The sequence below is a fragment of the Puma concolor genome, chromosome E2, assembly GCF_028749965.1.
Source record: "Puma concolor isolate L17-30 chromosome E2, mPumCon1.1.hap2, whole genome shotgun sequence".
In the NCBI taxonomy this organism is placed as follows: domain Eukaryota; kingdom Metazoa; phylum Chordata; class Mammalia; order Carnivora; family Felidae; genus Puma; species Puma concolor.
The window spans coordinates 43,260,716-43,272,727 of record NC_141681.1 but is presented as its reverse complement, the minus strand read 5'-3'; the positions used below and the strand labels follow the sequence as shown (position 1 = coordinate 43,272,727).

Here is a 12,012-nt window from a genome sequence, read left to right as displayed (position 1 = left end):
AAGGTCACACTGCACTAGGATGAGCCCCTAGCCTAAAAGACTACTGTTCTTATAAAAAGGGGAAATCTGGACAGACATGCACACAGAGAGAATGCCATGTGAGGATAAAGACAGAGATTTATAAGCCAAGGAATGCCAAAGATTACCCGAAAATGCCCAGAATCCAGGGAAGAGGCCTGGAACACATCTCCCTGACCACCCTCAGCAGGAGCCAAATCTGCTGACACCTTGAAGTCAGACTCCCAGCCTCCAGGACTGAGAGGCAGCACATTTCGGCTCCTGAAGCCCCCTCGTCTGTAGTATTCTGTTACAGCAGCCCAAGCAACGTAACACAGCCCTTGTAGAGAAGGCTCAGCCCTGGCATGCACAACGCAGCAGTGTCTGGGGGGCAGGGGGAGGAATGAGCATGCCTGGCAAGCTGCCAGGAGACAAGCTTTTGCCTGCTTCAGTGCTTGTCATCAACTGTGTGTAGACAATGTCAGGCCAGCGTTTGACACAGGACTTGTGACAAGCAGGATGTGCTGTGGGAATCCTGTAGCTCCACAGTGTCATCGGGACCCGGGTCCTTCCTGAGGCTCCACTCCTCTGTCCTTGGGCACGTTTTATCCTCAGATGGCCTCTACATGGTTGCTTGATGGCTACAGCCACAGTCCAGCCTACAGGCATCCTTGCTACATCCTGCAGGAGAGGCGGAGCCCCGTCCCTCACCATGAGATAAGACTCCTGGACCCTGAGCCGATGGCACCTCCCTGACCCAATGCCAGGGGCTGGGAATGCCCCATGCTGGTAGGTGCAGGCCTGGGACCAGTGGGATGAAGCTGCCCTTCTTGGAGCTGGTCTTGAGAGGTCAGCACCCCCAAACTCAAAGACTAGGAGACAAGGGGAAGGGGTGACATAGAATTGGCTACTGAGTCCCCTATGCATTCTTCCCTTTGCTCTGTACAAAAGCTGCATGAATAACTAACCCCATTTTACAGACGAGGAAACGGGCTCAGAGAGGCTGAGTGACTTGCTCAAGGCCACACTGTGAGGAAGCAGTGGAGGCACATTTGAATTCAGGTCTAAGTCCAAAGGAAGTGCTGTCTGCCGTTCCCCGTGTTGTGTCCCAGGACTAACCCTGCCGCGTGTGGCCCAGGAAGGCACACTCTGGATCCACGTCAGCACAGACCTGGTCTGTCAGCAGGGAGGGGGTGAGGGCCACTCCATCCTTCTCAGAAGCCCTCTCTGAGCCTGCTCTGTTGGCCTGCCCTCCCCACACAGCTACCTCCTGTCTGCAGCACTGGCCCGCAGGCTCCCAAGTGGTCCCCGGCCTCAGTGAGACCTTGAGGGACCGTGAGAGCAAAGAAGGACCTTGAGAGGGCCCTGGGCTCACATGTGAACCCATCTGTGAATGTGTGTGTGTGCACATGCATGGATGAGCATGCACGTGTGTCTTTGTGACGCCATCCTGTGAATGGAGAGGGTGAGGGCTCATGTCTGCGTGTCTGGGTGAGCATGTGTGTGAGGGGACATGTGTTTGTGTGTGTAAGCACGCATGTGGGCATTTCAGAAGCTCTCATCCTTCTGCCTTGTAGCCACCAGGACAATGACCATGAGAAGCTCAGAAGTGCTCCCCCCGCCCCCCGCTGCTGCCTGGGGTGAGCCCTCCTTCCTGGCAGAGGAGAACAAGGCCCCCCTTTCCATAGGGGTCTGGAGGGCAGGCGAGGGCGGGGGGAAGGCGGGCCGAGAGGGGCTCAGAAGTGGCAGCCCAGCAGGGCCATCTGCCATCTGTACCTCCCGCTCCACTTCCCCCTCCGTCCCCTCTCCGCCTCAGGGTGCATCACTCTGGCGACCCCTGGGAATTGGAAGCTAATTTTCCACGATCATTAGTGATGGAAAGACCTCAGGTTCTGCCTTTAATTAAAGTCAAACGTGGGGCTGAGGAGAAGCACGGCACGCAGGCGCCCTCTTCTCACTTGTAAAAGCCATATGCAAATAATTAAGCCAGGCATGGAAGCCATAATTAAAAATTTCACAAACCCCCTCATTAGCTGAGCAGTCTGCACGGAGAAGTGGGGACCGTAGCCCTCCCCCATGCTGATAGCAGCTCCTGCAGATGGTTAATTGGGGCTGGGGGGAGAGGCGGACTGCACCCAGGTGACAGTGCACCTGGCAGGGCTCCTGGTTTCCCAGGCCAAGAGTGATAACCTCTCACCTCAGTCCAGGAAGCTTCCAGCCAGGGACCAGGGCTCCCAGGGTGAAGTGCGTGAATCCGAACATCCATCCTCCCACTGCAGGGTGAAGAGACAAGACCCTGGCCCCAAATCTCCCAGCCTCCCCTGGCCCCGGCCCCCACTTCCGCAGAGGTAAGATGTGCTGACAGAAGCAGGGAGAAGGGTCTCAGCTAGAGACTGGAGATCGCCCCTAGCTGGACATCTTGAAGCCCCTCCCCGCAGTGTGCCCAGGAGGGAGGAGGACCCTTGGGTTGAGGAAGGCTCAACAGGTCCCCCTCTCCCCCAGCAGCTGTGTGTCCTCAGGGCTTTCAACCCCTATCCATGCACACAGATGTCTCCAGGCCTGGTGGCCGCTGTGCGGGGAGGGACCCCTGAAGACAAGGGCCCAGACAAGATGCCCACACCCTATAAACACAGGCAGTCCTGTGGAGGGGTGCGATGGCCGGGAAATGTCTGACCTCACTGTTCATGACATTCTCGGGCCCCTTTCCGCCCCCCCACCCGCCACACTACCCAGGGTCCCTGGCCAGAAACCTCAGCCCCCATAGACAGCTGATTCACCTCCGGTCCTGAATCGATTCTGCCAGGCAAGTCACGGCACGCATAATGTCCCCTTGCGCATTGACATTTCCAAATGAATATTCACTCATCATAGTCCTGGCCACTTGTTTTCCGTCCGGCCTGATCAATGGCGCTCCTCTGAAGGAGTCGTGCTCATCAGAGGCACTGAAGCTGCCCAGCATGCACAGGGATGAGATGTGTCCGCCCAGCTGTGAGCTGGTAGTGGCTCGCCTCACCCGGAGACCACAGGCCCTGGTCAGGGCTAGTGTTTCCCTAAGGCCAACAGGCTCATTCTTTCAGTGTCACAGACATAAACGGAACAGGAGTAAAAACACATCCAAAAACTAGATTTCCTTTGGAGGATTTGGGGATCTGATGGGGCCACGGGATGTCACCTAGCTAAGCACTGAGTTCTGTCCTGCTCAGGTCAATCCCAACCCAGAAGGGTCCACCGTCTGACATCTCTGGCCAGATCCCCGAAGCCAGGTCTTTCCAGGTCTGGCCCTGCCCTTCCTGGTGGCTCAGGAAGCATCACTCTTCTTTCCAGTTCTCCTCTGGCCAACAGAGGGGACGCAGGCCCTTTGGCCAAGAGTCATCTGACACCCACCCCCAGGCACCCTGCCCTGGGAAGCTAGTCCCAGACAGTTGTGATCCTAGCTGACTTGTCTCATTTCTCATCTGTCCCCAATATGCTTTGACAGTCAGTTCTGCAAATCAGCTCGGGTGCCCTTCACTGTGTTTACCTTCCAAGCCAAGCTGCCCTAATGGTCAGAGTCCCCGCCCCACCTTTTTTTCTATCCCTCTGCAGCTCCCCCGTTACAAACGCATCTGCCTGAGCACTTCCATTTTCGGCCACTGACTTAAGATAATACCCCAAAATGAGGCACTATGCTCACATGGGGAAGGGGACTCTCCCACTTCCACAAACCATGTAACAATTGGCCGTTTTGACCCTGCTTGATTCTTCAAAATGAAATATTTCAGATATACAAAATATGTATGTAAAGGGGCGCCCGGGTGGCTCAGTCGGTTAAGCATCTGACGTCGGCTCAGGTCACGGCTTGTGGGTTTGAACCCTGCGTCAGGCTCTGTGCTGACAGCTCAGAGCCTGGAGCCTGCTTCCAATTCTTTGTCTCCCTCTCTCTCTCTGCCCCTCCCCTGCTCACACTCTGTCTCTCTCTCTTTCAAAAATACATAAATATTTTAAAAAAAATTTTTCTATAAAGAATGGAAGGGACAACCAGTATACTCGCCATCAACTTAAAGAATAAAACAATAATCAATATCTGGAGTGTCCTTAGTACCCATCCTGTTACTTTCCCCGCTCCCTCCCCTCTAGAGGTAGCCAGACCTGTGGTAAACATTTAATGAGCAGCTACTATGTGCCTGGCCCTGCTCTAAGCAATCGAGATCCATCGGGAACAGAACAGATAAAGATCTTGCCCTCACAGAATTAAATACCAACGAGGAGAGAGACAGCCAGGACTAGAAGTGCTATAAACAAAAGAAATGAGCAAATTATTTTGACAAGAGAGAGTGATAAATGCTATGGAGAAAAGAAAAAAATAGAGCAGGGTGAGGAGGACGGTGGGTGGACTGGAGGCTCAAGACCTAAGTGGGTAGAAGGAGGCCTCATTGAGAGGGTGATATTTGAACCATGTGTATTGCTAGAGAACAGCCTGGGCAAAGGCCCTGGAGTGGGAGCATACCTTTACACCCAGCGTATCTGGAGAGAAGTGAACATAAGGAGGGAAAGGAGACACAGTCAGGGAAGTAATGGGCGGCCAGTCCGGTGGGCCATTGACAAGAAGGTGCCTTTTATCCTGAGTGAAACGGGGACACTATCTGGCTTGGATTGCAGCAGGACACCTCCGGCCACAGAGGTAGGCAGAAGCAGGAAGGCCAAGGAAGAAATTAGTCTGGATGGGAAATTTTGGATACGATGTGAACATGCGTGTCTGCCATTCTTACAAGAACTGGCACTTTATTTTGATGTTGAAAATTACATGTTTTGGGGCGCCTGGGTGGCTCAGTCGGTTAAGCGGCCGACTTTGGCTCAGGTCATGATCTCGCGGTCCGTGAGTTCGAGTCCCGCGTCGGGCTCTGTGCTGACAGCTCAGAGCCTGGAGCCTGTTTCGGATTCTGTGTCTCCCTCTCTCTGACCCTCCCCCGCTCATGCTCTGTCTCTCTCTGTCTCAAAAATAAATAAACGTTAAAAAAAAAATTAAAAAAAAAGAAAATTACATGTTTTTACTTTGATGCTCTGAATCAATGTGTCTTAGGTCCACTTTCTGGCCATGAGATTTTCTGATGTGAGTATTCTGGATCCTGAAAGAGCTGTAAGTCACTCTCAACATGAAGCCTGCCCTCCCTGTTTGGTTTCATGGCTGGAAGTGCAGGAAGCTCAGTGGCTTGGTATACAGGACAGGGAGACACACAGTGATGAGTGGGAAGAGGGCCCTAGAGCCACCAGGCTGTCTGGTCCAAATCCCGGCTCCATCACTCACTGACTGTGTCACTCTGGGCAAGATACTTAAGCCCTCAGTGCCTCGATTTTCCCACCTGCAGAATGGGGCTAATAATGACTACCTCACAAGTTGTTATAAGGACTAACCGAGCAATAAGGGACACAGGGAGTGCTCCATCATGTTAGTGACTGCTTTGGGAAAGTGACCAGAGCTCCCCAAAGTGTTTCTCTCCCGGGCAAGTCCATCCACCTGGGGCAGGAGCAACAATGCCCTCCTGCACATCACCTAGCAAAGCATGGAGGCCGGTAAAGAGACAAGAGCTGGGGAGGCTTCTAACGAGGGTCTCTGGGAAATATCTCAGGAGCTCAGGCTACAGGCAGACCCACAGAGAACCGGGACATTCCTGGGAAGGGCTTCCATGGAACTGGCCGTCGAGTGCTTCATCAAGAAGGGAAAGCAAGCAGCCGTTCTCAGCACTATGCCTCTGCAGCCAGTGACGGCCTTGGGCTACCTCTACTGGCGTGTGTTACGATGAGCAAGAGGGCTGGTATTTTTTTTTATGTTCCACGTTTGCTAAACTACTTCAATCTTGTCTGCTGAGTGCCAAGCAAGTCAGAATGGTCCATCTTGAAAGTTGAATGCAATTGGTTTTTTCCCTGATGATTAAAAATAAGGTAAGTTCTACCTTCAGCTCATATAGTCACCAAGTACCTTCGACAATTTCAGTTCGGACCAAAAGAACCCAGTATGCACTATGGATTCACGGACGTTCAGATCTTCACAGAATTAGGAAAACAGCATGGCATTCGATGCCTTGGGTTTGGGTGGGTGTTTTGGTCAGTTTTTTTTTTCTTTTATCTGTGTACGTAATTAATTACTTTGCAAGTGAGGTTGAAGTCTTCCTTAAAAATTGGCAAGACTCTAGAAGCTGAAGCTTTGGCGAGGAATGATGGAGCATGTTCTGAAAATATTTGTGAAGTTTTCCTTTTTATTTACATATACAGACACAGACACAGATACGTACACAGTCCGTGTCTTGATTTGGGCATTGCAAGAACACCTATAATGGAAGTCTAATATTATTTTCCAGTTAAGCTCATTTACTTCAAAGAAACCTGACTCCAGCTCAGAGACATCACCAAGGCTATCAGCGGTCTCCAAGGCTCAAACAGCATCTCCTCAGATCACCTTTTTAACCATGTGTCACCTATACCCAGGTGGTTGTGCCTGGGGCCCTTTATCATCCACTCATCACAACTAATAGCCAAATACTAGATTTGACTCTTTGCAAGACTTTCAACACGCTCCTCTTGCTAAGTCGCTCGTTTGGCCTTCTCAATGAACTCCACCAGGCTATGTTCTCAGTTTCTCCTCCCAGGCAAGGTCTGGCTGCCCCTGTGCCGGTTTCATGGGGGTTTCCCCATGGGGGCGAGAGGGGCTGTGTCCTGAAAGATACCGAGGGGTTCGTACAGACAGGTGACAAGCATTTCAGATCCTGATGTGTTCCACTATCAGCTCCTCTCCTGTGAAGCAGAGAATGGTGTTTTGCAGGAAAAAAAATAAAACCCACAGGTTTTAGAATACATTACATGTGATCTTGGTCCAATACTATTTAAGGGATGAGGGTGGTTTGGCATCGCTGCCCAGAGCGTGCCAACACCTCAAGGAAGGTGTGCCTCAACTTTGCAACAGATATGCACTGCTCTTGATCTGAGCCTCCAGCATTGTCAGCTACCCCAAAAGAGACAGAGAAAAGCAAAACCAAGGGTCCTGATGCTCAGTTTTGGTTTGCAGACGGCAACGTGACCTCCACGGCCGGCAGCCAGAGGGAGGTGTAGCAGGCCAGGCATCCAGCCATGCCCAGGCTCCGAGAAGCAGGATGTGTCTGTGGGTTTGTTTAGCGCAAAAAGTCATGGGCACAGTGTACTGGCGCCTGTGGCGATGGAAATGATCCTACTTCGATTTCCAGCTTGTAGTGTTAGGAGCAACTTCGACTCTTGGAAAGGATAAAACTGGAGATATAACAGGCTCGCAGTCCCTTTTTTGTGCCGCTCTGTAGTAAACAGAAAACTCAAACTTTTCCTCAAAGCCCATCCTCACCTTAAAACAGAAAACGCTTCTGTTTGTGACACGGAACGGGAACTGTAGTACCACGTGGCAACAGAAACGCACAGTGACAGTCCACAGTGTATCAGACACAAGTATCCCAGAGCGAAATCGCCAAAGTCTCTTTTATTCCATAGTCTGCAGAGCCCCACCCACCAGGATAAATTGTGAAAAACTTTACTTTGTTAGTTTGAGTCTGAAAATATAATTTGATGCTTTGAATCACCCCTCCCCAAGAATATTTCTCCAATTATGAAATGTTCTTTTTTAAGCCTTACAAATCCTCCTCTCCCTCCCCAGAGACTGATACACCTGCCTGATGCTCACCTGATCTGTTCCTCCTCCTCTGTCTCCCTGGAGAAGTCCTGCCGTTGACCACAACCTCTGGGAAAGGTGTTGAGACAATGTCACTTGTTTTTCCAAATCCTAATTGCTCAGAGACTTTCCTTCCCGCCACCCAAAGCCGCGGCACCTCCTCCCATTTCAGACATCTTGGTTGGGGCCAAGCCCCAACATCCAATGTAACAGAGGGTAGAGTTCCTGGAGGCTGTGTGTTCTTCCAGCCCAGTGATGAAGAGGGCCAGGGAAGGCTCTTGAAAGGAAGGCAGGGCTTTAAGCAGCATGCTAGCATGAAAAACCCAGGGTCCCTGAGCTCTAAGCCTCCACCCCCCGCAACAATCACCCAGATGCAATTCAGTTAATTCCCGTCCGCACTATCTGAGCGTTCATGGCAGACTTCCCACACACAATAGCAGAGTCGTGGCATGAAGGGACCTCAGAATCATCGTTTCTCAAGCAGAGGCAATCAAACGCCAAGCATCAGATTTGCTCCTTGACATGTGTGGGGTTATGGCCACTCTCATTCTTTCCCTCAGGCCCTGTTGTTTTAGGATGATATGAAGTGACTCTAAAAATGGCCAATATTTCTCCCCCGACACAAGGGCATAAATCACTACATCTTCGGCGCTTTCTTTGTGGTATCGATTCTTCTGAGAATGAAGGCAGATGGTTCCGATATGGCATCATCTAATATTCGCCCAGCCTGATTTATAGATTTCTTTGTGCATTACCTGAACATAAACCAGTCTTACATTATTTCCTGCACGCTTGTCAAATTAAGGTAAGATATTCTTGTTGACCTTTAAACCTAAAAAAAAAATTAAACGTGTCTCAGACATTTTCCAGCAAGCATTAAAATGAGCTGGGCCCTCAGATGCCAATTAAGAGGATGTAATTATGAAAGGGATCGTAGTCTGTGCTTCGGGTAATGATTTAATTTTAGTTTTAATGCGTTCACTCAATAGAGGAAAAGAAAATAAGCTGGTTACGAATAATCTTGTGAAAGAGACGAGGACAATTTGGCACCATTTGTTCCTTAATTTACCAAAATGGGAAGGAGCTGGGGGAGCTTGGCACCCCAGCCTTCCAGTAGGAAGGAACACTTTTTGAAAGGTGCAGAAAGAAGCTGCAGTGGCAAGAACCAAAATAGAGACGAGGCAGCCGTTTGCTGTGATGTTACCAAACAGAGCCAGCGCCAGCCTTCAAGCTGCGCGAGGGTGTGAATTGGATCTAACTTCCAGCAGGGGAGGAAATTCCGTTTGGGTGCTGCATTAAGGCTTTCTCCAATGTCATTTCTCCCACTGCCCTTCACACAGCCAAGTCCAGACCCAGGGCTCTGGATGACATCCACATGAGGCTGGCCATTGCCTGCCAGGACATAGAAAAAAATGAATATACTCTTCACCTTCCTCCTATGGACATCATTCGTCAAGGTGAAATGATGCTGGCTATACCCATTTGGGCTAATGTCGTGTGTACAAACCTAGATATACATACATACACACACACACACACACACACACGCACACACATGCGTGTGCGCCACTGTGACCACATAGAGCTCAGCCCTTGAGGCTGCCTTTGGCAACCCTGAGGTCCTTTTCAGAAAAATACCCACTCAATCCACTTTAATCACTCACAAAACTAGTATGAAGGTTAAAAGGCAGAAGTAGTAAAAAATAACTATGATTACAATTAGTTAAGGGATAGATACATAAGAAAAAAAAAGTATAGGGGTGCCTGGATGGCTCAGTCAGTTGAGCGCCTGACTTCAGCTCGGGTCATGATCTCACAGTTCGTGAGTTCCAGCCCTGTGTCTGGTTATGTGCTCTCAGCTCGGAGCCTGGAGCCAGCTTCAGATTCTGTGTCTCCTTCTCTCTGCCCCTTCCCCGCTCATGCTCTGTTTCTCTCTCTCAAAAATGAATAAACGTTAAATTTAAAAAAATTTAAATAAAAATTTAAAAAAAGAAAAAAGACGTGTAACATAAAACATTGGGGGAGGGAGAATAATAATGTTGAGCTTACAATGGGATGAAACCTAAGTTGTTATCAATCTAAAATAGGATATAAGTTGTTACATGTAAGCCTCATGGTAACCACAAAGCACAATCTATAGAAAATACACAAAAGAGAAAGAGAAAGGAATAAAAGCATACCACTAAGGAGAGTCATCAAGCCACAAAGGAAGGGAGCCAGAAGAAAGGAACAAAGAACTATAAAAACAATCAGAAAACAACAAACAAAATGGCAATAAGCATATACCTGTCAATAATTACTTTAAATGTAAATGGACTAAATTCTCCAATCAAAAGACATGGAGTGGCTGAATGGATTTTTAAAAAAAGACACATTTATATGCTGCCGACATGAGACTCACTTCAGATGTGAGGACACATATAGACTGAAGGTAAAGGGGTGGAAAAAGATATTCCATGGAAACCAAAAGAAATCTGGAGGATTATCAGATAAAACAGACTTTAAAACAAAACAATAATAAGAGACAAAGAAGGATATGCCATAATGATAAAGAGGTCAATCCAACAAGAAGATATAATATTTGTTAATATTTATGCACCCAACATATACGTACCTAAATATATAAAGCAAATATTAACAGACCTAAAGGGGGAAATAGACAGCATTATGGTAGTAATAGGGGACTTTAATACCTTACTTACATCAATGGATAGGTTTTCCAGACAGAAAATCAATAAGGAAATATCAGCCTTCAGTGACACATTAAACCAGATAGACTTAGATGTTTACAGAACATTCCAGGCAAAAGCAACACAGTACACATTCTTCCCAGGTGCACATGGAACATTTTCCAGGATAGACTGTATGTTAGTCCAGAAAACAAGTGTTAACAAGTTTTAGAGGGCTGAAATCATATTGCACATCTTTTCTGACCACAATTGTATGAAACTAGAAATCACATGAATACAACTGGAAAATACACAAATATGTGGAGATTAAACAATGCTACAGAACAACAAATGTGTCAAAAAGGAAATCAAAGGAGAAATGAAAACATACCTTGAGACAAATGAAAATGGAGCAACATACCAAAATAAATGAAATACAGCACAAGCAGGTATAAGAGAGTAGTTTATAGCAATAAATGCCTACCTCAAGAAACAAGAAAAGTCTCAAATAAATAACCTACCTTTATACCTTAAGGAACTAGAAAAAGAAAAGAAAACAAAAGAAACCCAGAGTTAGTAGGAGGAAGGAAATACAAAGATTAAAGCAGAAATAAATAACAGAGATAAAAAGACAATGGAAAAGACCAATGAAAAGCTCAAAGCCAGTTCTTAGAGGAAAAAACAAAAATGAATTGACAAACCTTTAGCTAGACTCACCAAGAAAAAAAATAGAGGACTTAAATAAATTAAATCGGGAATGAAAAAGGAGATGTTACAACTGATACCACAGAGATACAAACTACTATGAACAACTATGCACTAACAAATTTGACAACCTAGAATAAATGGATAAATTCCTAGAAACATAGAAGCTACCCAGACTGAACCATGATGAAATAGAAAATCCGAACAGACTGGTTACTAGCAAGGAAGTGCAATCAGTAATCGAAAGCCTCCGAATAAACAAAAGTCCAGAACCACGGGTCTTCACTAGTGAATTCTACCAAACATTCAAAGAATTAATACTTATCCTTGTCAAACTCTTCCAAAAAAACAGAAGAGGAATGACCCTTTCAAACTCTTTTTACAAGGCCAGCAATTCTCTGATTCTAAAACCAGACAAGAATGACACAAGAAAGGAAAATTAGAGGCCAATATCCTTGATAAAAATAAACACAAAAATCCTCAACAAAATATTAGCAAACTGAATTCAATATACATTAAAATGATCATACACCATGATCAAGGGGGATTTATTCCAAAGATGCAAGAATGATTCAATATTCATAAGTCAGTTAATGTAATATACCACAAAGGAGACAAATCATATAATCATCTCAACAGATGCAGAAAAAACAATGGAAAAAATTCAACATTCATTTATGATAAAAACAAAAAAGACTCTCAACAAAGCAAGTGTAGGAATGTATCTACACATAACAAAGGCTACATATGACAATCCCACACCTAACCTCAAACTCAACAGTGAAAAGCTGAAAGCCTTTCCTTTAAAATTTGGAACAAGACAAGGATGTCCATTCTTGCCACTTTTATTCAACATAATATTGGAAGTTCTAGCCAGAGCAATTAGGCAAGAAAAAGAAATGAAAGGCATCCAAATTAGAAAGGAAGAAGTAAAACTGTCACTATTTATAGATGGCATAATGTTTCATATACAGA

General features: G+C 47.0%; 1 protein-coding gene across 2 annotated transcripts in view; it reads right to left on the bottom strand.

The window, feature by feature from the left end:
- Positions 1 to 12,012, bottom strand: part of CHST8 (carbohydrate sulfotransferase 8) — a 127,148-nt gene that overhangs the window by 82,099 nt on the left and 33,037 nt on the right. The gene's annotated exons all lie outside the window — the stretch shown is intronic.